Source organism: Antechinus flavipes, chromosome 3, assembly GCF_016432865.1.
Source record: "Antechinus flavipes isolate AdamAnt ecotype Samford, QLD, Australia chromosome 3, AdamAnt_v2, whole genome shotgun sequence".
Taxonomy (NCBI): domain Eukaryota; kingdom Metazoa; phylum Chordata; class Mammalia; order Dasyuromorphia; family Dasyuridae; genus Antechinus; species Antechinus flavipes.
Window position 1 is genome coordinate 310,066,254 of NC_067400.1, and position 26,519 is coordinate 310,092,772.

Consider the following 26,519-nt stretch of genomic DNA (forward strand, 5'->3'; position numbering starts at 1 on the left):
TATTTCAAGTTTTTTTTGTTGATTTGACTGACTCATTTTAAATTATTTTTATAGCCAAAATGATTAAGCAGTACAATTAAACACATTATGAAATCCTTGAGTTTGGCAGAGACGATATCTTTTTAATTTTTATATCCTAGATACTGGATAGTGTCTCAAACATAGATACTAAATGACCTGAACCTCTTTGCTTTCACAAAATTCTAACACATGCCTCTTGTTAAAGGGGAAAAAAATTGTGGGTGGGTGGTGAAATACACACAGACACAGAAATAAAGAGAGACAGAGATAGAAAAAAAGACTGAGACTAAGAGAGACAGACAGACATAAGATTGGCATTTTACCTAAAACAATTTTAGTGTTACTTTGTGTAGCAACATGACCATCCATATACTCATGAAAAACTGTTGATTTAAAGATGCTTCACCTGAAAGGAGTTTTACAGGTCTCTACTTTGGCTAGCTTTGGCACACACACACAAAAAGGCATTTAAGTTTCTGATGAAGTTAGAAAATGAATCACATAAATATAAAGAAAATCTTTAACACATAGTATTACTTTCTTAAAATCCAATTTATATCTAACTAGTAAATGATCCATATACAAGCTAAAAATTAAAAAAAATACCTTTTTGTGGAATGAGGAAAGAAGCACAAAATTGAATTTTCTTACTTGTAATTTCAACCTGTCTTAAAGATTACTGCCAACTTTATGATTAAAGGCAATGCACTTAGAGCGTTATACAATTAGATAGAGACAATAAATTTGTTGTTGTTGCTACAAAAAAGTTTAGCAATCCAGTTGGCTGATGCCAATTTTAGCTGGGGGAAAAAAAAGAAACAAACAAAAAACAACCACCTGGTTCTGAAATGCATTTGTGCTACCGAACGTGTAGTCCAGCAGAAACGGGCTAGGATTATAGGGAGAAAACAGAAGTTCTTCCCAGGTCTGTAACTGAGTCATTATTTAATCACGGCGAAAGCAATTCATTCCTTTGGCCATCAGTTTCTCCATCTGTACGGGGGAGATAATATTTGCCTGCTTGTTACCTCACAGGGATGCTGGAAGCTATAATGAGTTATCGGGTGTAAAGCTCTTACACTTCCTTGGATGAGAGATGCTTTTAAGTACAAAGTATTACGTTATCATTGACATTGTTATGAGGCATTGTAAAAGCTTAACCACCAGCTGTTAGTTAAGCATTTTCCCTTTCCATCCTTGAAGCATGATGTAAGTCAGGGGTGGGCAAAGTGCAGCGTACAGGCCAACTCGGGCAGACCAGCTCTTCAAAGTGACCTTTGGCCGTCCTCATTTTCCTGGCGGAGTTACATCCCAGGGAGATTAAACGTCTCCCTATGTAAAGTTTTCTTTTGATCAGCGCAACCAAGCTGCATTGCACGCTGGGATCTGTAGTTTCCCTTCATCACACCTCCCCATTAAAGATGAAGGCAGTGGCAAGCCCTTACATTTTCTTCCTCTAAATCAGGGGCCTCAGACTGATTGGAAATTGCCTCCATGACCCAGCAAGTGGGGGGTGGAGTTTGGAGGGGTGGCCAGTTCTTGATGGAATCAGCCTCCTCTATTCTTCCTGTGGATACCCAGAAAAAAAAGGGATGACTGAAGAAGCAGCAATAGATCCATTGTAATGCAGATGACACTGGCTGGCTCTGAGGTACTTCTCCCTGCCATCATCTAATTACTCTATATTAATGTATAAACAGAGAGAGAGAGATACAACTAAGAATGAGGTAGGTAGAGAAGTAGCTGGGCCTATTGAGTTAATAATTAATTACTAGGAATTTTCAACAGTGGGACATTAACCACTTGCCCTTTTAAATGGTAATAAATAGAGGACATATGTCTAATTAAGGAGCTGTGAAATGCTTTGGAGGGACTGAATGGAGGGAGAGAAGAGCTTATTTACAGAGCTGTACTAACTGCTATCTGAAGGAAGAGACACTCAGGAATCCTTTCAGATCCTCAACCCTCTGACAATCCATAGTTACAATATAACCAGGCTCTTACTGTGGTTTAGAAGGAAAAAGCATGTTCCAGACTCTCCCTGAGGCTACTAATAGAAGAAGAATCCTTTATTGGAAGAAAGTAGAATATCATTTGCCTTGTAGCCACTCATTCGAGTGAGTTTCTTTAATGGAAGAAAGAGGAATCTCATTTGCTCTCTTTCTGTGTTATTAAAGGACATTTTTGGAACCTAACAGACATCCTCCCCTTTTTTCCATTAAGTTCCAATGTGGAGGAAAGGAAAAAAAAAGGTTCTATGTGACATTTATATCAAGGATGTGTGGGATTTCCTTCTACTATCTATCTACTAAGTAACTAGTCTAAATCTGAAGAGAAACATTTTAGAGCTTTTAAGATTAATTGAGTTGCCAATGAGCATAACATTAACTAGTGCAGTAAAGGAACCCAGGTCTTCCTAATTCCAGATCCAGAATTCTATGGACAATACCACGCTGCCTCTATGTCATTCACACCAACACTACATAGATACTGACACTCTTTAACACTCTTAATGCAGTAAAGCCTCCCTGTTAAAGTGCATATTGAACGCAGAAGTGTGCACAATACCTGTTGGGTGAGACGTTACTTAAGTATCAGAAGCTCTTTAGAAAGACACTGAGAAATAATATGATTGTGATTCCGATTCTGCTGAAAGACACTGCAGACCAGAAGGCATTAGCTGAGGATTTTAAAGCAAGGTCTTTGAACATGCTTCCATTATTGTCCTGGCTTCTCATTTTCCAACCCCAAATTAGCTCCAAAAGGACATTCTGTCTCTGAAACTCTTTCAGGGATTATCATATTAGCTTGTTCTCTGATCCCAGTACAAACTGCTTTGTTCTATGTTGGGTTTCCTGTTTCAAAGAGTATAGGCTCTGAAAAAGGACCTGGATTTACATTCTACCTTTGAGACTTTTGGGTTAGCTTCAATATTCTTGGGTCTTAGTTTCCTCCTCTGTAAAACAAGGAGGCTAAAATAGATGTTCTCTGAGAACTTTTTATGGGGCTTATGCTCTAAGAAGCAGATGCTGTTGAGTCATTTCAGTCATGTCCAACTCTTCATCACCCCATTTGGAGTTTTTTTGGTCAGAGATACTGGAATGGCTTGCCATTTTCTTCTCCGAGCCATTTTACAAATGAGATAACTGAGGCAAACAGGTTTAAGTGATTTGTCTAAAATCACAGAGCTAGTGCCTGAGATCAAAATTTTTATAGTATTTAAAGGTTTGTAAAGTACTTTGCAAATATCACCTGATTTCATTCTCAATTTTAACCACCCTCATTTTACAAATGTTCAAACTGAGGCAGAGGGTAAGTAATTCCCTAAGCATCAGAGCTAGTGTGGATTGGAGACAATTAGAATTCAGATTTTCCAAGCTCCAGGTCCAGTGCTCTCTCAACTATGCTACTTAGAAGCAAACAAAAACAAAAACAAAAACAAAAACAAATTCAAACAAACAGAATCTCTGAGTTGTATTGGGCCACACAGACCTTCAAATCTGACCTATACTTGGGCAGTTAGGTGGCATCATAATGCCCAGAATGCTAGGATTGGAGTCAGGAAGACTCATCTTCCTGAATTCAAATCTAGCTTCAAACACTAACTAGGTAACCTTGTTTGAGTCACTTAACATGTCTACCTCAGTTTCCTCAATTGTAAAATGAGCTGGAAAAGAAAATGGAAAACCATTCTAGTATCTTGGCCAAGAAAACCCTAAATGGGGTCATGAAGAATTGGACATGACTGAACACCACCTAAACAAGACTCCTTGAAATATCTACATTAAGTAGATGTTCAGACTTTGTATGAAGAGCCTCAGTGGGAGGGGATTTAGTATTTCCTAAAGTGGCACATTCCTACTTTGAGCAACGCTAATGGTTAGATTTTTTCCATTAAACAGAACTAAAATATGCTTTTCTGCAACATCTACCCATTCTTCTTGATTTTGCCTTTGGAGGCCAGGCGGAATGAAGGTAACTATAATAGACAATATAACATAGTAAATGCATTAGCAAGTTACACAACAAAGTGAAGTGAAGGCAAAGGAGAGAGATTGTTGTTCACTGAAGAGATGAGGGAAAAGTTTATTGATGAGATGGCCTTTGAACTGAGGAAGGGGAAGAAAGGAGGGCATTCCAGAGTAATGCTGATAATAACAACTGAAATTTATATAATGCTTTAAGTTTTATCTTATTTGCTCCATACCTTATGAGATAAATAATATGAATATTATTCTTTCTCTTTTCTAGAGGAAGAAAATAGGGATTAAATAGGATAAGTAATCTGTCCCTGGGTACACAGCCAATATGCTGAGGTGAAATTTGAATCCAGCATTCTCTTGAATTCAAGCCCCTTTACCTCATACCACAATAATATTAAAGCACCATAGGTATGACAGCACCTAGGTGGCTAAATGGATAGAGCACTGAGCCTGGGATCAGTAAAAGCTGATTTCAAATCTAGCCTCAGATACTTACTTACGAGCTATATGACTTTGTACAAGACCCTTAAATTTTGTTGCCATAATGCTTTAGAGAAGGAAATGGCAAACCATTCCAGTATTATCGTAAAGAAAATGCCAAGGATGGTACAACAACAACAACAACAACAACAACAACAACAAAATTGCTATTTATTACTTGAATGACTTTGGACAAGTCATGTAAATTTGGGGTCTAGAAAATGTGACAGTTGGCCTAAAAGTCCAGTCTTATTCTCAACCTATGATCCTATGATAACAGTAATTGATTAGATATCGGAGGCAAGGAAGAACCCTAAAATTTTGAACATAGGAGGCAGGTTTAAAAATTAAGCCAATGGCAGAAATAGTGAAGTCAAAAGAAGAAGACGTTTTAGGGGAAAGGTTAAAAATAAACTTTTCCTTAGACCTTTTAAATTTGAGATCCCACTGAGTCATCCTTGTGGGGCTATTTTGTAGAAAGTTGGAAATCCTTATCAACAGATAAGAAAACTAATAATAATGGGAAATAAGAACCAAGGAATTATCTGTATAGAGGAGTGTTGTATTTCTGAAGGTAAGGAAGAAGTCAGTATCCACTAGAAATGGATACTCAACAGGAATAAAAGCAGAAATTAGATTAGAACAAGTCAGGGGGTAGTTCAAAGTATGAAAGGGAGTCATCAGATAGAGAAAGCAGTGAGCAACAAGAAGGGGCATCAACTTTTTTAAAAGAAGTTCAGCAAAGAAGGCAGAGGAAAGATGTGATTACTTAGTAGAGTAGAAGGGGTCAAAGGAAGTTGTTTAGAAGTAGAGGCATACATAATTGTAGAGGGATGATTAACTTCAAACAGATATGGAACGATTTAAGATGCATAAGAGAAAAGGTATAAAGTTTAGAATGAGATCCTGGGAAAGAGTTCAAAGCTGAAAGAAAAAAGATTGGAAAGAGGATAGAAGATGTTTGAAAAATTTGCTGGAGAGTTGAGAGTTGGAAAAAATATTTAAAACTGATAGAAGCAGATGAGACAGTGTAAAGGGTTATTAAGATACCTTCTGAGAGGAAAAGATCATATAATTTTTGTTGCAAGAAATTGTGAAAGCAATTAGAGGTGCACGGAAGGTATCTGTTTCTTCCTTTTGAAATTTAATTCCTTGGTGTTATTTTCAGCATTTACATGAGTAGGGAAGAAAGACCCACTTGCCCTTAGATCTCTCCCAATTGAATGCTTTGTCACTGATTCCCAACTACCCCCTCCTATTACCTAAACTTAGGTAAATAAAATTCAATTTGCTTAAGTATAACAAATTTTATTAAATATTTACTAAGTATAAAAGTATTCTTTGAAGGGTCAAATTAAATTATATTTGTAAAGCACTAGCACAGTGCCTGGCACATAGTAAACACTAAGCTAGTTATTATTGCTATTATTATTTACACGGCATCAAGGAATAGGGGATAAAAAGCTGGGATCAGAGTAAGGAAGATTTCAGTTCAAATCCTTGCCTCTGGCATATAATAGTAGTTGTATGATCCTTGGCAAGTAGTGCCTATAGGCAACGCTCTATATCCAGAAGTTGCAGAGAAGGTGTTGATTTGTATTAGAAAAGAGAATTCTTTATACCAAAGAAATCACTGGCCAAGACAAAACAAAGCAGTATGCAAGGTACTGTGCCAAAACTAATGGCTAGTAAAGTAGATAATGAATGTACTATTTCCAAGAAGGAAAGGGAAGATATTCAGGATTTCTTCTAACCTTTTACTATTATCAGAGATTAGTTAAGGCATAGAGACCCTAACTGAGAAGAGCTAAATATAGGTCAAGCAGGGAAGAAAATGACAGCTTCTTGGGTAGCCAAGAACAACACAAAACATTGACTTGGCAGGAGTATGAACAGAATACCTCAGTGTGGGCCTTGGGGATCTAGGAGATATTATAAGGACACTGGATCACAGAGAGCAGTGTCTGTTTTATAATACAACTAAGGTGATTGGCTGGGTATTGAGGCATAAGATGACAAAGCAGGAAACTCTGGTTAATAGTCACAAAAAGAAATAGAGCTAAAGATCAACTTTACTTACGTTACAATTTCCTCAAGGTCCATTTTTTGCATGGCAAAAAAGATTTTCAGGCTCTGATCTACAGACAAGTAACCAGTGGAGCGCAAAACAAGTCAGAAATCAAAAGGATGGAGAGAAGTGCCAAAGTATTAGTATGCCAAGGAAGATATTTTGGGATTGTGCCAAAAGTAAATTCATATCAGTAGAAATTTCTTGGGGAAAAATAAGTACTCTGAAAGTCATGGCTATATCATGCCAAGAGCACTGAGTCAAAAGGGGATGCTGCTTCAGGGCCATAGACTTCCTTTTTAGCTTCCCTTCTAAAAGACACATTTCTCAAAATAAAAGTTATGCTTAAAAAAAAGAAAGAAAGAAAAGAAAGGAAGACAAAGAGGAAGGAAGGAAGGAAGAAGGAAGGAGGGAGGGAGGGAGGGAAATAAGAAAGAAGGGAAGGAGGGAAGAAGAGAGGGAGGGAAAATGAGGGGGGAAGTCAAGAAGAAAAAATGAGATATGATAGCAATTGATGTTATTATTTGACATTATTGATCATAGATAGAATTCTAGGCTTTAGAAAAAATTAGGAGAAATTAAAGTGTTTTTGAGAAAATGACAAAGAATACCCAGCATGCAAGAATAGACTTAGAAGTGAATTTTAAAAGAAATATTGAGTTTTGAGTTGGACATACAATAGAAATTCTCTTTCCGGGAGCTAATATTGAAGGGAAAAATATTAATTTTTCCAGCTCCAGAGGTAATTTGGCTCTACCAAATAGTAATTTTCCTCAGGGACTAATAAACATAAGCATGATCATTCACTGCCAGTGTCCAAGTTTCCTATTACTGTCCCAGATTTGTATCAATTTCTTGGTTCTGTGCCTACCTGTGTGTAGTTCATGCCCATCCATTCCTGTCACTAGGAGTCAGTGTTGGCACAGTTTGGGTGTCTTGAAACTATTCCTCAATTAATTGTGATAGGTATGTACCCAACCAACCTTCCTCCTACAAAGGCCTTGGGTTTAAGCTTCAAAATATTACCTATCCCAATGATGGACATTTATGAGTCCTAGGAATGGTTTAGTTCACCAAGAAGTCCAATATGTGACTTAATTATATTTCTAAACAAATCCAGAATTAGGAATTATTCTTTCCTCTAAAGCCCTAAGGTAGATCCCTAAGCCTCCTTTCTGTGGGGGAAAAATAGGTACCTTATTAGCAGACATTTATACAAGCATGGAAAAGTACATTAAAACTAAGAATAGCTATGACATTTATGAAAAAGAGTACAAGTGAATTTGAGGTGAAAGCAAAGTGGATTTTGGAAAGAATTAGTTGGTGGTAACAAAGGTCATATTTTATGAATTGATAAAAAATGCACTTTATATCCCCAAACTCAGAACTCATATTACTACTACTGTTGAGACATTTATTTTGGGAAATAGCGTATATCATAGAGTAAGCTTCTGCACAATGACAAAGTTCTGTGTAAGCTCTTTACTATGCCACCAACGCATTGCTTTAAGAAATACTCCTTCATTGAAAATGCAACAACCTTACAGGAAGGTCTCAAATTGATCAATGAAAACTTTCAACCCTCAACTTACTTTTAGAGAATCAAAAGTGAGGGTGGGTAGGGAGGAATCACATATAACAGAAAGTGTTATTTAGACTTTCTCTATAATATTTGTTAAGTTCTGCCTGGGAATACAGAGCAGGTGGTTTGTAATTCTGAAAATTACCTAGAAGCTTGCCAAAGACACTATATAAATCAATAAATAGGAAAATAATAAAAGGAAATGGAAAAAACGAAAAGAACAAGAAAGGGCAAAAAAGAAAATGCAGAAGCAGGCAGATGATGTAATATATGGCACAATAAGAGAACATGGAGTTCAGAACAGAACTTAATGACAGATTCTGGTACATAGGAGCTGTCAGCCCTACAAGAGCCAATGTCTACATGTTTCCGTTATAAATTGGCATGGGCCCTCTCAAAGTGTCACAGAGGTTCACCTGGCTTGCCATGCTCAGAACATCCCCAGGAGCTTTCTCCCAAGAAACAACAGGCAGTTGTTACAAAGTACGCAGAGGGATACAGCTATTGAGTAAAGTTCTAGACATGGAGATGGTAGCACTCAGTCCCTTAGATACTCAAAGATGCTTCTTTATACAAGAGTAGGAGCTGCAGAGGTCGAGAGGAAGGCAGAGCCAGCTATAGCAAAATGGTGCCCAAGATCAGCCTGTTTCAGAGAAGGCTGAAGGCATTCACATGCTAATCTCAGAATGAAACATAAGAGTAGAAAGATAGTGCTTTTGTAAATCAGGTGTTTTTTTTTTTTTTTTTTCCCTCTTCTGTACAATGTGCATTTCTGTAGCATTAAATCACATCTAGGAGTATGAAGAAGGTTGGATGAAGTGTGAGGTAGGAAAAGGAGTTGGATTGAAGTTTGCAATTGAAGTAAAGTACATTATTCTCTTTTAAGAGCACTTCCTTCATTTTAACCTGCCTGTTGTACACTGCAGAACTATCATACAAACTTACATTTGCTGGGATTTATATTTTTTGGAGGTTGAATTTTATAGCTCATCTGGGGACTGTTATCACTGGTTAGAAACAAGCACAGTGAGAATTGGGCTGGTATAAGATATGATACTAGAAAAAGCCAGATGTACCTCCATCTTCCCCTGAAATATCCTCTGTTCATTTGGTCCTGGGCCATCCATATTGCCCATCCTTTCCTGTATTAAAATCCATTAAATTATGATAGTTATTTCTGGTTCTTAAATCAAGAACTCCTCCTCTTCATTTGCCTCTTAGACTTTAATGCTGCTACTGTCATTATTCAGTATACATTTATTGAGTATGCAGGCAACATGACATTGATAATTAAGCTTCAAGTCATAAAGACCTGGGTTCAAGACCTGAATCTGACATGTATATATTGTATTCAAGGGCAAATCATTTCCTGATTTCACAGACTCAAACATTACTATAACATTATAAGGCACAGTTGAGTTGCCAAGTTGAGATGTTCATTGCTGAACTTCAATATAAGAATTTCTTTAAATGATGAATTCATAGCTCAAACATATGTTTTATGTGTGTGGATATGCATAAATGCACATGATCTGTGTATGTGTATATGCACACAATCTATGTATATGTGTATATATATGAAGAGAGAAAGAGAAAAGAGAATATCTATTAAATAATAATGATGATGATGATGATGATACCCATGAACAGTTATATAGCAAGGCATTGTGGTAGATACAGCTATATAAAAGAAGATCCTCTGTCCCACTGACAACCTATAAATTCTGGCTCAGACCAACCCTAGAAGTTTTATTGAAATATTTAAAACATGACTTGAAACAAGTTGTTGAAATCTAAAGCCAATTCTGAAATGCAACTAGCCATGGACACAATCAGAGAATATCAATTGCATCACATAGTAGAAAAGAAAGAACCTTGGATAATGAGACAGGGAAATACGGCTGCTAGTTCAAGAAGTCTAATTGTGTGACCCTGCAAGTGATGTTTCTTTTCTAGTCTACATTAGTGTAATGGCCTCAAGACTCTCTTCACTTCAGTCTATCTTTCACACTAAGTTCTTTTCTTAAAAATGTAAATATTTCTAGAAGATGAAAACATATTAAGTCCTTACCATTTTAAGGTAATTTTTTTTTTGTTTAACCAGAGAGATGGGAAAGCATGAATAGAGGGAAAAAAGCAAACATGAATGGGAGCAAGAAAGGGAATTTTTGCAAATAAGGGAAAAGCTATAAAGAGAATAGAAATCTACAAGTCATTCCCCATTTGATAAATGGTCAAAAGATATGAGCAAACAATTTTCAAATGATGAAACTAAAGCAATTTATGATTATATGAAAAATTCTCTAAATCACTATTGCTTAGAGAAATGCACATTAAAACATCTCTGAGGTACCACCTCATACCTTTCAAGTTAGCTAAGATGACAGAAAAAGATAATGATAAATGTTGGAAGAGATGTGGGAAAACTGGGATACTAATGCATTGTTAGTAGAGTTGTGAAATGAACCAATCATTCTACAGAGCTATGGAACTATGTTCAAAGGGCTATAAAACTGTGCATACCTTTTGACTCAGCAGTGCCATTACTGAGTCTGTAGCCCAAGGAAATCATAAAGGAGGGAAAAGGATCCACATGTGCAAAAATGTTTGTAGAAACTCTTATTGTGGCAGCAAAGAATTGGAAAATGAGTGGTTGCCCATCAATTGGGGAATGGCTGAACAAATTGTGGTACATGAAAGTAATAGAATATTATTGTTCTATAAAAATGATGAACAAGGTGATTTTAGAAAAGTTTGGAAAGATTTACATGAACTTATACTGAGCGAAACAAGCAGAATCAGTAATACATTGCACACAATAACAGCAAGAATATGCAATGATCAACTATGAAAGGCTTGGTTCTTTTCAGTGTTTCAGTGACCCAAACTAATCCCAATAGACTTTGGATAGAAAATGCCATCTGCATCCAGAAAAAGAACTAAGGAGACTGAATGTAAATCAACATACTATGTTCACTTCTTTTTTCTGTTTTTTTTTTTTTAATCTCTTCCATAGTTTTTCTCCTTTGCTCTGATTTTTCTTTCCCAACATGATTCATAAAACAATATGTATTAAAATAAGTAACTTACTACTATAAAAAAAGAGATTAAATACAAATTCCACCTATTTCTCAAACTTTCTGAGGACTAAACCTGATTGTGTCCCGTTCAAATTAAACCAAATTTATGAAATAAGTTGTTGAACTTATTCTAATCACAAAGTGCAAGTCATTGAAGGTCACTGGCCACTGAAACCCTGTACAGAGTTTCATCTTGCATAATATAATTCTTCTAAGAAGTTGTTTGTTTTTGGAGTTGAAGCAAGATATATTACCCAGAATGCCTTGGTTCATTTTTGTTTAAGAGAGAGGAGACACCATGTCCCTACATTATGTGTACAGATAATTACTGGATGGAGGTATTTGAACCTTCCCACAAGTAAACTGCAGATTCAAAGCCTCATAATAAATAATAATAGTATTTTACACTTCATACTGCATTATAATGCTGTCTGATGCAGAATTAACATAGGGAGTTGGACAGAATGCAAATAAGGGACTCGGGGAACTTGGACTTCAAAAGAAAGATATAGAACAAGGAAGTCAAAAAAGGGAGCAGGAAAAGGGAGGACAGATAACAGGTCACAGGTCAGTTTAAACTCAGAAATAAATATTTTTCCTGAATTCAAAGATTTTCTTCAAAGCAACAAGACAAAGACTTTCTAGTATTTTCTTGCACTGGTATATAAAAATCATCCATAAACTGAAAGAAGCAGCGCTATAATTCAAATGAGTTTTTACCTCTAGATTTAAAAACCCACATATTCCATGGGACCTGGGGGATGTAAAGGAAGTTTCTGGGTATTTACTCTTTAGCTACTGAGAAAATTGTTTTCTCCAGTGCCTCCCAACATTTGTGAAAGTAGATCCATGTCAAAGGACTTATTTTTTTCCTTCTCAGTCTTGAACCAGCTGGAATTCTGCACTCAGCACATAGTTGATGCCTAATAAATGCTACTTTATTGCTTAAATAATTGTTCTGGATGGTCATCTATATCCTTTACTTTTCTTTTTTCTCTCCTTTCTCTAAAATCTTATGTGGAAAAAACATTCATCTTATATTTTTTCTCCACCAAACTCACATGCCACCAAATGAAAATTCACAGACTTATTTGGGAGGGGTATTTTTATTTTATTGTAGTATATCTTATTTTCACCCAATGAAATCCAAAAGAAAAGACATTTTTATCCACAAGACCACAAAGTCCCCAAAACTTGGCATCCTACTATGTCCAATTTCAGAGCAGAGAAAAGTCTTCTGTTATTACATTTTCTTCTTAAAAATAGCAGATTCTCTCAAGCACTTGACAGAGTGCTGCTCCTGTGGGCCAACCGCAGTCTTACACGGAAACCCTTTTGGGACTGTGCCAAGAATCTCTGCTGCCCATGCTGGGGATGGCTCCACCACAGTAAGGGGAGAGATTAATCAATCCAAGACAACATCTGTCAGGATATTGAGTTTGGCTCTTGTTATCAGCTGCCTGCACTTCAGGGGCTGTGTAATATTCAATTTGATTATCTCTCACCTGCAAAGAGTAAGTTTCTCTCTTTGCTTAAAAATCACTGGGACTAGCTGAGGAGGAATCGATCCACCAGAGAAAATGCTGACAAGAAAACACAATCCGGAAATAGGACACAGGGATGAGAAAGCAAGGGAGAGACAAGCTTTGACTCCCATCCTAAATGGTTTTTTAACAAGGGACATTAGCTGCAGTAAGTTGCTTGCTTCTTTAAGAGGATGATGGAATAAGAGACTCTTTGTTTCACTTGCCAATCTTAATTATGAAAAATGAAGACAGGAGGGCAGCATAGTTTTTGTTATCTTTTTTCATGTTTTCATTAGAGAAAATCACTTTCTTCCTAGGAGAATCACTGTCAGGTTCACCACTACCTAATGAATCCCAGTGCTATTCCTATAATAAGTAAAAATGTAAAGCAGGATCTGCAAATGATAAAATTGCATGGACACTGGCATTATATTTCTAGATCTTAAAAAAGATACTGGTAGAGGGAATATCCTCACTAGCAGTTTCTTAGAGCTGGAGTTCCTAAACTTTTTCTTATTGAGATTCCTTTTTGTCAAATGTAAACTCAGGTATATAAGTATATAAAATAGGTATAGAAATCAATAGAAATTACTGATAATAAATCATGATTTTGCAACTCCTCACATTCAATTATGTGACCCAATATGGAGTCAAGACCTATAGTTTAAGAAGTTTTGCTTTATAGTACAGGGGGTATATTCAACAAAGGGATGAGGGGAAGGTATGACATAGCTGGCATTTCTATCTTCTCTGAGCTGCCCCTTCAGGGAAGATAGGAAAGCAAATTATACTGCCCTTATAGGCAATCAACATTAACAATCATTTATTAATTGTTTACTGTGTTCTCAAGTACTATAAGTAAAAAAGTATACAAAGAATAATCTTAGATTACACTATTTAATTTGGAAGGAAGAGATTCACCACCTTTTATCTTTTTTCATCTCCCGAAATAGTTAATCTTTTTTCCTTCTCCACCTTTTTGTCATAATTCCACAGAAGTAAAATTAATTGAAGGCCAGTCTGTGTTTCTGTGATTTTTAAAAATTGCACCTCTCCTGTTTCCTCTATTTAGGTTTAATGAATATGAAAATTACTTGTCCATCCTTGTCTACTCTACTCAAGAAAGCAATATGATATCATGGAAAAAAGCATTTGATCAGGGCTAGAGTCAAAACTCAATCTCTGTGTTTTTGATAAAATTCACTTCATCTCATTATATCTCATTTAGTTTATCTATAACATGAGGGTCTTCGATTAGAGGTTTCTAAAGTATATTCTGGTTCTAAAGAGTTGTGTCAGTTCTACTAGTATATCTCCAAGTATCTCTTCATGTATCAGCTGGATATTGCCACTTGAATATACCAACATTACCCAAATTATAACAGAACCACAGGTCTTTTATTTAATAAGGAGCTTAGAGGCCAATCCTCTCATTCCAGATAGGTATTCTTAATTTAGGGCACACAATTTAAGAAAATTAATATTTTGATTACTGTATTTAAACATATTTAATTCCTTTATCATTAAGAACTAGAAGATCCCATGATTAAAATAAAATTTGTGTTATTCTCTCTCTTTTTCTTCCATCACAATATTAACTTTTGCTTCTAGGTTCACAATCAATCTTTTGGTCTCCATACCTTGTAATTATCTCCCCTCTCATAATTTCATCCTATATATCTTCTTTTTATAGGTTGTCTATATCTTCATCTATATGTCCTAATTAAGTGATTTCTAAAGTTTAATGGGTATAATTCAAAATGTAGAAACCTCAGCAAATACATACTCGAACTCTTTGTCAAGCAGATAGAAACAATAGCCAGTAGGAAAATCAGTTTGAAATAGAAACTCACTGAAAAATTTTTATGGAGAAAGATGGTAGAAGACTGTAAGAATCACAACTTTTAAAAATAAAAATTAGTGCATGGAAAACAGAATTTAAAGAAAGACAGGTAAAAAATTAAATCAAGTAATCATCCCATAGAAAATAAAAAAAAATAGAATGGAGGACCACGATAAATTATTAAAATTGGAAAAATTCACCAAGATTTTTTAACAAATACTTTTCACCATCAAAGATTTTTTGCCTCTGTTGCTACCTACCCTTAATCATTAAATGGGTGCGACCTCAGTCAAACTGAGACCTGTTGAAGACTTTAGCTTAGAAATAACAAGGTCTCCCATTTCATCCAGGGCCAGCTCCTGTCATCCTGATCTATATGTGACCAATGGATCCAGATGGTTCTGGAGGGGAAAGTGAAGCAGGTGATCTTGCACAACCCTCCCTCCCTGACTTAAATTCAGGTCACTTTCATGTCATTGCCTCACCTCCCTGATGTCATGGTCCTCTTCAAGAACAAAGGACAAACAACCACTTCTGTGAGTAAAGATGGCCCACAAACTGTAATTGTTCAGTTGGAAGATTCCTTCCTTCCTTCCTTCCTTCCTTCCTTCCTTCCTTCCTTCCTTCCTTCCTTCCTTCCTTCCTTCCTTCCTTCCTTCCTTTTTTCCTTCCTTCCTTCCTTCCTTCCTTCCTTCCTTCCTTCCTTCCTTCCTTCCTTCCTTCCTTCCTTCCTTCCTTCCTTCCTTCCTTCCTTCCTTCCTTCCTTCCTTCCTTCCTTCCTTCCTTCCTTCCTTCCTTCCTTCCTTCCTTTCCTTCCTTCCTTCCTTCCTTCCTTCCTTCCTTCCTTCCTTCCTTCCTTCCTTCCTTCCTTCCTTCCTTCCTTCCTTCTTTCCTTCCTTCCTTCTTCCTTCCTTCCTTCCTTCTTCTTTCCTTCTTCCATTCCTTTCTTCCTTCCTTCCTTCCTTCCTTCCTTCCTTCCTTCCTTCCTTCCTTCCTTCCTTCCTTCTTCTTTCCTTCCTTCTTCCTCCTTCCTTCCTCTCTCTCTCCCTCCCTCTTTCCCTCCCTTCCTTCCTTCCTTTTTTCCTTCCTTCCTTCCTTCCTTCCTTCTTCCTTCCTTCCTTCCTTCCTTCCTTCCTTCCTTCCTTCCTTCCTTCCTTCCTTTCCTTCTTCCATTCCTTTCTTCCTTCCCTCTTTCTCGCCTTCCTTCCCTTCTCCTTTCCTCCTTTCTTCCTTCTGTACACATAAGGTAGACAAATGTTCTTTTTTTTTCCATCTCTGAACCCTCCAAAGATAACTGAGAGTTTACTGGTTAGATTTCTTTCTTAAGGAACATGCCTTAAACCAAAACCAATCTGTTTCTCATTGGCCACCAATAAGTCCTATGTCAAGCTCCACTGACTCAGGTTGAATGTAAAAAGCAGTCATTTCTGCTTTGGCCAGAAACCCTGAGAGTTGCTCCCTCCCAAATTCATTCATTCATTTATTTATTTAGGGTTTTCTATGTTTGTTGGTTTGGCTTTTTGTTTGTTTGTTTTGGATTAGGTGAGAGGAGATTCTTTGCCTCAATTGCTACCTAGTGGAATCATCATATCTAGACTCCATTATAACAGTGTTGGATAAGTTATATAAAGAAGTAGAAATGTCACTAAAGGACAAAAAAGGCAGAAAAAGCAGGTGGATTAGATATCAATGGTAAGGGAAAGAAAAGTGGTGTTATTTTTAAAGAAGGCAACTGAGAGAATATTGGTAACTACTGACCCATATATCTATTTTATCATTCAAACAATATTTTTTGTTATCATATTCTGTATATGCGTTTTGGGCACCCTCATTTAAAGTATTAGAAGAGAATCAGCAGGCTTTGAGAAGTGTTAGGCTACAAGAGACTAGATCTTTACAGCCACATAATTGACTGAAATTGTAGAGAATACAACGTCCCACTGTGTTTATTGTTTGTTAACTATAAAAAGCATTGCTTTGATAGAGCAAGACACCATCTTAAAAATCTATCCTCCAAAAAATGTCATTCATATGCAAAAATCATATACGATTTTTTAGAAATGTATGACATCCATTTGTTCAACTACACTCTAGTTATTTATGTCAAATGATATCATATTTGCAGGGGGAAGGGGAGGATTATTCACTATTGTAATGGAGGTTATCTAGCACAGAATCCAAATTGAAGGATTCCCAGTGGATGGTAAAGTCTGGCAGATGCTTCTATTACAGATGCCATTTGTCCTGATTGCATGAAGCCCTGGAACATTACTAAGCTTCCTAAATGGAATACAGACTTTGGTCTCCCGACACACTAAGTGGATGAAGAACAGTTTGTCTAGATGAGTGATATTCAAAGTTTTTGGTCATATAACCTACCACTAAAGATAGATGGATGCATGGACACATGATAGAAATGGATAGATAAATGACAGATGATAGAGATGGATAGACAGATACATAAATGGATGGATAGATATAAACATGTTTTTCCACTGTATGTATATTCCATTATATGTACTTTATATGTGCATATATAAGCACACGTGTGTGGTGTGTGCAGTATTATAAGTGCCTTGAGAAGTTTACAACTGGTACAGAAAGGTCAAGGTTTGAAGCTTGTAAGACAGTGGGAAGGGGTGAAGTTGAAATTTGTTGGGGGATAATGGATTGTCTTCATTGCAACTGTGTTGAAAAAAAGGCATTTTACTGGTTATTGGGAAAATGGAATTCAATGCTTCTTCCCACTCTCTATTTGGTTGATGATACAGCCTTTAGAATCATATTGTGATTTGTTGAACACATCCCAGCTTCCCATTTTGTAAATCACAGGTTTGGAGTATGATATAATTCACCATCAGTACATATATTTTTGAAGATAAATTATAAATGATCAGTGAACTAGACCCAGAATTGAATAAAATAATGAGCGTAATCCTTGGTTCTAGGAAATCACACAATACTTTTAATAATTGTAGACTTATCGAATCAAAAGTATATCCTGGTACTAACACCAATAGTCTTCTGATAATATGGTTATGGCAGCAAATTAAGTAATACTTTAATATGAAGAACTGAAGATGAGGATCACTTAAAAGGTAATAGAGAAGCACATACTGACCATAAGTAAGCTAAAATATCTTACAAATGAGCAGTGCAAAAGCCATTTCATATGCTCCAAAAGTAGTTATGCAATCTCAAGAGAACTTAAAGAAAGCCTCAAATATATTATGCATAATCCCTCTGGAAGATTTATGGAAAGACATGGAAAAGAGGGGCACCCAAATTTTAGTCAATAAATCATTCAATATGCAGTTATTAAATGTCTAATAAGTGCCAGGCACTGTGCTAATTTGGTATTGGATGAGTTACAGTACATCATTAACATGGATGAGATTACAAATACATTTTCTTGTCCAGCAAAGAATCCAAATTGAAAAAGAATTCCCTGTGGTCGAATTCTTGAAAAAAATCTCAGATCCTCTTGTTGATTATTCAGTTGTTTTTGGATAGTTTAGATACTTTTCTTTCTCTTCTTCTCTTTCTCCAAATCTATACCTTCAGCACCTCATAATTATCCATATACATAGGAGAGATGACAAAACAAGAGATATAGAGGACCATGGGAAGTAAAATGAGTAATTTAAAATAGAAGATATTCTATTTTAAAGTTTTTGCATGAACTAAATCAACATGGCCATGATGAGAAGAAAAGCAGGTCACTGGGAAAATAATTTTATAGCTAGTTGCTCTGATGAAGGCTTCATTTCTCAAATATATAGTGAAGTGAAATAAAAATACAAGTGATTCTCCAACTGATTAAATGATCAAAGTTTATGAATGGCAGTTTTAGCACAAAAAACAAAGCTATTTATAGTCATATAAAATTATCTAAATCACTAATGCAAATTAAAACAATTCTGAAGTACCATATCACACCTATTAGATTGGTTAATATGACAGAAAAGGAAAATGATAAATGTTGGAGAAGATGTGTGTGAATTAGGGTATTAATGCACTGTTGGTGAAGTCATGAACTGGTTCAACCATCCTGAAAAGCAATTTGAGATTATTCCTAAAGGGTAATCAAATTGTACTTGTCCTTTTGGTCTAGTAATATCATGAAGAGATTGTATGCTAAGAGATGAAATAAATGGAAAATACTTATATTTACAAAAAAAAATTTATAGCAGCTCTTTCTGTAGTGGCAAAGAACTGGAAATTGAAGAGATACCCATCCATCGGAGAAAGGTGATGAACAAATTCTGGTATATGATTGTGATGGAGCACTAATTATGCTCTAAGAAATAAAGAGCAAGATGACTTCAGAAAAACATGGAAAGACTAATATGAACTAATGCAGTAACAGCAAGGTTGTACAATGATCAACTGTGAATGACTGAGTTATTCTGATCAAGACAATGATGTAAAACAATTCCAAAGGATGCCTGATGAAAAATGTTAACCACCTCCAGAGAGAGAATCTGAAAGCAGTTCAAAGTATAATTTTTTCACTTTATTTTTCTTGATTTTTTTGAAACAAGGCTAATACGGAAATGTTTTATGTGATTTCTCATGTACAATTATTGTCCATTTTTTGCCTTTTCATTGGTGGAAGGGAGAGGAAAAAATTTGAAACTCAGAATTTTTAAAAGTGGATATTAAAATAAATAATGAACTTATTTTTAAGAAAAATATAAAAGATTATTGGAATTTTGTTCTTTCTTGCTTGTTGGTATCCAAAACAGGATTTGAAGTATTGACTCCTAGTATATTTGGGTCATGTTACTACATGCTTAAAAACTATCAATAACATTACATGCTGAAGAAGATCCAAATTCCTGAAATGTTTCTGAGTTTTCTTCAAAGATGATATTTTCCTTGATGTTGTTAATCATAACTGACCCAAGCTCCCTCCATCTGTATCCTGTGTTCAGGTTCTGTTTCTGACTCACACTCCCTCTATGATCATAGTAATGTCACTTAAACACTCAGTATTCTTCCCTCCTTTCCCCACAATTCTCAATGCCTAAATTATTGCAAGGGGTTTCTCAACACATAATATCCCATGTTTATGAAATAAACAGGCTTGGAAAAACAAACAGCCTTTTTGTGACTTGCCTTTAATGAAATGAAATATATTTATTCTTTGATTTTTACTATTTTTTCATATTGGCTTCTCAACTACACTATATTTTTAAAAAGGAGGAGAGAACTGGTCTGGATTACCCAGAGAGAATTGCAAAGTTCTTTTAATGACCCCAAGTTTCTGTTTAAAACAAAGTCTCATAAAAATACTAACATTCTTCCAATGAGACTTCATATGACTGCAAGTCATGGAGCACTATTACAATCTCTGGAGAAATGAAGTTGAGGATCACCCAAAGGGCAGGAAAAAAGCCCATGGTGGGTGTAAACATGCCTCAAAGCATTACAAATGAGGAATTATGCAGGAGAAGCCAGGTGAAAGATGTCACCAGAGAAATATAATCTCCAAAAAAAAAAAAAGAAAGAAAGAAAGAAAGAAAGAAAGAAAGAAAGAAAGAAAGAAAGAAAAAAAAAATACAGCCTGGTGACATAGCAGAGGTAAGAAATAATCATGATGGACAGCCCATGAGCTGCATTGGTATCCTTCAGATGTCAAGAAAAATTGAAGAAAGGGAAAGTCCCTTTAAAACTGGGTGAACACCAAGAAGCAAATATATGGGGAAATGCTATAAATATTGCACAGGATATGTTGTCATGGATGAAATTCAACCTGCAACTAGAAGAAAATGGCAATTAGAAGGAAAAGTAGAATCGATCAATCCATTGGAATAATCGGATAATAATAATTTATATTTACACAAAGTGTAAAAACAAATATCACTTCTACTTTATGGATAATGAAACTGAGATTCATTGAGATTAAGAAACCAGTCTGGGATTACAGAATTTCTAAGTGCAGAGTACAAAGTTTGAATTTAAGTTTCTTCTGACTCTAAGTACCTTGAGGGTCACAAATTTGTCTTGTATATAATTTTGTTTGTTTTTTCTTTTAATATATCTCCCATGTTATAATGTTGTTCGGTTGTTTCAGTCCTGTATGATTTTTTACAACCCTATTTGGCATTTTCTTGGAAGGGTACTGGAGTGATTTGCTATTTCCTTCTCCAACTTATTTCATAGATGAGGAAACTGAGCCAAACAAAATTAAGTGACTTGCCCAGGATCACACAACTAAGTGATTGTGGCCACATTCGAATTTAGGAAGACAAATTTTCCTGACACCAGGCCTGGCATCTAAACACTGAAATGTATTGATTGATTCCTGGAGCCTAGACCTTATATCACCCTCTTTCTTTATGGTTTACTCTGTAGTGACAGGGTTCACAAATATTAGTCACTTGTTCTCATTGACCTATCACAACTTAATCAGACTTCATAATTTTATAAGGAAGCTCCTAAACTAGAAAATTTTAAAAAATACTAATAAAAAAAGATCTGATGAGATATCTCCCAGCAAAATATCTTCTAAGTAGGATCATTTATAGGTGATATATATATATATATACTTATGATATACTATGATATATAGCAATTATATAACATATAATTGCTATATATCATAAATTATATTATCATGTATAACCAAATAATTATGCTAATTATCCTTTGTATTATAGATCAAACATAATAAATATAATCATTGTGTATATAAAATTAAGATTCCAAAACAACTTAGAAAAATACATTCTTAAAAGAATTTGTTAGAAAGAATCAGGGGGGTTCCTCACGAGAAGGAAAATGGCTTATCTACTTAGCTTCAACTTCCAAGTCCTGTATTCCCAGGCAAACCAAGTTGCCAGAATAGCCCATATACAACTGACACCTCTCCCTTTTCTTAACCACCCCATTAACAAACTTATTCTCTCTGGGGCCTAGATCCAATTAAGAGTGAGAGTAGCTGAGAGGGGAAATCTGAGTGAAGCAACTTTAAGGCGCTCACTCCTGGGAATAAGAGAAAGCTTTATTAGAGCTAAGGCCCCTCCTCTTTTCCTCCTCTCATTTCTCTCCTCCCCCCACCTCCCAACCTCCTTCACAGACAGCATCAGGACAAAGAAACACCAGGCATTCAGCTCAGGAACAGAAAATAAATACACTGGGAATACTCCACAGCCCCTGACTGAATACAAAGCAGTGATTCAGCAGAGAAGCTGTTGGTCTCCTCAATGAGGAGAGGTGAGAGCCTGCACTGGGCCACTGAGGCCTACAAGAAAGGCACTCACTGAATGCTGACTGCTGCCTTCCTGCAATGCTGTGACTTTTTCCAGGAGAAGTTGAAATGTAGTAGGAACTTAGAGTACGTAGAGAATTGATCACAGAATAATCCAAAGGGAATGAGAAGACAATAAGATTAAAGAAAAGGAAAGGGAAAAAAGGAACAAGAGAAAAAAGAGGAAAAAAACTAAAAAAAGATAAGGAAATAAATGGGACAAAGGATGGGTGATAGAAACTGATACTAAGAGGGAGAGAGACAGACAGAGTCACAGAGACAGGAGAGACAGAGAAATAGAGAGAGGGATTGAAAGACACATAAAATGAGTTATGAGATGACAGAGAGATGAGATGAGAGACAGAGAGACAGAAACGGAGAGAGATGGAGAGACAGAGAGGGAAGGAGGGAGGGAAGGAAGGAGTGAGAGACAGAAAGAGAGAGACAGATAGATAGGGAGAGAGAGAGAGAGAGAGAGAGAGAGAGAGAGAGAGAGAGAGAGAGAGAGAGAGAGAGAGAGAGAGAGAGAGAGGAGAGACAAATAAAAAGACAAAGGAGAAGAGAAAGACAGACACAGAGAGATAGAAAAAGAGGGAAGGAAGACAGCGAGAGAGAGAGAGAGAGAGAGAGAGAGAGAGAGAGAGAGAGAGAGAGAGAGAGAGGAGGAGAGACAGACAGAGACAGAGAGAGACAGAGAAAGACAGAGACAGACAGAGACAGACAGAGACATAGACAGAGATATGGAATAACTGATCATTTAAAGCAGGAATAGATTTTAAGGAGCAAGACCTGAACCACTTATTGGGGAATTTGATAGGATGGAGTGGGTTCTGTCTAGAGAGAAACAGGATCATATAGAGGACTTGAAAGGAATCAATAACCATGCAAAAAGTCAACTCAGTTCCAAACTTAACTTTCCCATCTATGAGATGGGATAATATGCTTGCCTTCCTTTCCCAAATTCACAGTGCTTTTGTGAGGATTGACTGAACAGTACATTTGAGGTGCTTCATCATGTATCCTAGAGTGTTAACTTTTATTGATTTGATGTTCCTGTATATTGTTAATGTTGAATAAATATTAAATCATATTCAGGCTTTGAGGACATTCAAGGGATAGTAGCTTTCTGTTCTTTGTGCAAGAGCTTTAGTTTCATTCTTACTGAATATAGGCTATCCATCCAAATATCATAATCAGTGAAACCTTTAGTCACGTCTGACTCTTCCCCATTTTGTGGCAAAGATATTAGAGTATTTGCCAGTTCCTTCTTCAGTTCATTTTACAAATAGGAAAACTAAAGTTTTGCTTATGGTCAAGAGGACAGATTTGACTCAGAAAGTTGAGTCCTGTGACAGCTAGATGACATAGTAGATAGAACACCAACCATGGAGTCAGGAGTCCTGAGATCAAATCCAGCCTCAGTCACTTAACACCCTGGGCAAGTCACTTAATCCAATTGCCTCAAAAAAAGTGAGTCATTTATTAGGTCTGACACAGCATTGATTACTGCACCTCTCTGCCCAAACTTCAACCTATTTATCTTTTTTTTTGTCTCTTCCCCCAGCCCCCAGTCTTCTATACTTATGGACATAGAAACAGAGGGAGGAAACAAAAATAATGAGGAAGCTTGGTCCCAAACTGGAGAGAAGATGGGGAGGAAGCAGAGATTGATTCTGGTTTTTCCTCACTACCATAGAAGCTTGAATCCTAATTATTGTAGTTAAAACAAAATAAACAAAAAAGTCTTTCCCTTGATCTAGCCCTCAAAAGCTAGTTTTCCATCTGCCTCTTCCCTTTTACTAACAAGCTTCTAAAAAAAAAAGAGTCTCTACATAGTTCCTTGATTTTTCATCATCCATATAATTCTCAAATCCCTGGAATCTGGAGTTCCTCACTCTGCTTTTTTTTTAATGTCACCACAGATCTTATAATTATTAGAAATGTTTCCACAAATTTATCTTCCTTTATCCTAAACAATGGAATTTTATAATATTCCCAACCTCGTTCCTTGATACTCTGTCCTTTGGCTTCTATGATGCTGATCTATTAGGGTTTATTCAACTTATTCAACTTTGACACATCTTTGACAAATACTGCTCAGTCTTCTTCATGGATTCTGTTTCTTCCCTTCTGAAACCATCAGTCCTGAAAGTCCTTAAAGTTTCTGTTTTCAGCCCATTCCTTTCCTTTTTATATGATTTTCTATTCTTAACAATCTAATCCTATTTCTCCAAACATGAACTCTTTGAAAATAAGTCTAAAATCTATATCCCTATTCTGATCTATAGATGTATTACTAACTGCTGCTAGACATCTCCATGTGAATATTTTCATAGTATCTCAACCAATATCCAAAATAGAATCCATAAAATCTACCATTTCTCTTAATTTTCTTAGTTATGTTGATTTTACCATTATTTTTGCAGTCACTAAATTTGAAGCCTTAACATCATTTTTACTTCTTTTTCACTCACCTTCTCACATCTAATCAGGTGCAAATTCCTGTCAACTCTTCCTCAGCACTATTTCTCATATACATCTCTCCCTTTGCTCTATGATTGCCATACTACTGGTTCATTCATGTATTACCTATGACTTGAATTATAGGTTGTAAAAGTATCCTAAGCAATTTCTTTGTTTCTAGTGTCTGTCCTCACTAATCCATCTTTGATAGCAAAATTTTCCTTTTTTAAAATCCAAATACAATTTTCAAAAACTTTGCATTACCAAAATCATTTTCCTAATATATGCACCTAATAATGTAATTTCTCTGCATTCAGTAGCTCTCCATTTTTTGCATGATAGTATATAAAACCCTGGACCTGACTTTCATTGTTTTCCCTAATCTTGGTCTATTCTGGCTTTTCAAACTTATTTCATACTCCACTTCATGTCATCTAGCCAAATCTTTCAGTAAGCATATGTGTTGGAGCAGTGAACCAAAGGTGTTGGTTAACTCCCTACATGCTCTATAGCCAACCAGACTGCCAGCTGCTTCCTGATTCCTTGCACCTGTGCAGATGCTTTTCTGTACCTGGCAATCACTCATTCTGCTTTCTTCAAGGGCCAAGTTAAGGGTAATCAGCAACATGAAACCTTCTTTGTTCTGTCCAGCTAAAAGTGAGCTCTCCATTCTGAATCTTTCATCCCCTTTCTATTTTATTTCTCATACAGTAATTACATTTAAAATTACATTATAGGTGATATAGTACTGTTAAAGTTAATTGCATATATGATTGAATCTCCAACTAGATTTTAAATTCATTCATGTCTATTTTTCCTTCAATCTTTTTATTATCTAGCACAATGTAATGTACACAAATGGTGCTTAGTACATGTTTGTTGAATTGAAATGAATGAAGAATGTGTCCTATAAAGAAGGACACTCATTTGGCTGAGTAAAACATAGGAGATACGTTAGGAGTGGAAAGAATTCATGTCTTTATTATTACTTATAATAATTTTTAATTTTTCTCTCCTTAAATACTTTTCAATTACATGTAAAAAATTAACAATAATTATTTAAATATTTAGTTACAAACTTTCTCCCTCCCTCTATCTCTTACTCCTCCTGGAAAAAGGAAACAATTTCACTACAATTATACATGTGAGATCACGAAAAACATTTTCATATTACAAAAGAAAACACAAACAAAATAAAAATACATATAGAAAAAAGAAGTACACTTCAAAAAAGTTCCAATTCTTTCTTTGGAGGTAAATGATATTTTTCATCATACTCCTTTGGAAGTGGCTTGGATCACTGTCTTAATCAGCATATTTTATAATATTGCTATTACTGTGTGCCTGCTCCTGGTTCGGCTCACTTCATTTTGATTGAGTTCATATGATTCTTCTTATGTTTTTCTGAAACTCTCTTGCTTGTCATTTTTTTTTTTTCTTGCTGAGACAATTAGGGTTAAGTAAATTGCCCAGGGTCACACAGCTAGGAAGTATTAAGTGTCTGAGGTCACATTTGAACTCAGGTCCTCCTGACTTAAGGGCTGGTACTCTATCCACTAAACCATCTAGCTTCCCCTTGCTTTTCACTTCTTATAGCATAACAATATTCCATCATGATCATATACCATAACTGACTTTCATTGCTTTTCCTAATCTTGGTCCATTCTGTCTTTTCAAACTTATTTCATCCCCAGTTCAGTCATTTCCCAACTGATGAATGTTGGTTTCATTTCCAGTTCTTTGCCACTACAAAAAAGACCTGCTATCCATATTCTGTATAAATAGGTCCTTTTGAACTCTTTGGGCTATGACCTAGTGGTAGTTTGGGGTATTGCTAGGTTAAAAAGGTCTGCGCAGTTTTGAGGCCCTTTGTGTACAGTTCCAAATTATTCCCCAGAATGATCAGACTAGTTCATAATTCCACCAACAATGCATTAGTATCCCAATTTTCATATCCACTTTGGCATTTATTATTTTCATTTTCTGTTATTTTCCTTTTAAGATGAAAAACAGTAATACATCCCTGCTGTTTTTTTTTTTTTTTTAAGTAAAATCTGGTTAATATAGACAATATGAAATAATTAGGCCCCATTTCTTGTCCCAGAACCTACACAGATAAAAAGAACCAGGTATTTAAAACAGGTGACTATATTGAGATATGATTCAGTCATTTAAAATATATTTATTTTCTCTCCTTAATAAACAGCTTTGATGACAG

General features: G+C 35.9%; 1 protein-coding gene across 3 annotated transcripts in view; it reads right to left on the minus strand.

Moving 5' to 3' along the window:
* LSAMP (limbic system associated membrane protein) overlaps positions 1-26,519 on the minus strand; it is a 781,204-nt gene that overhangs the window by 727,729 nt on the left and 26,956 nt on the right. The gene's annotated exons all lie outside the window — the stretch shown is intronic.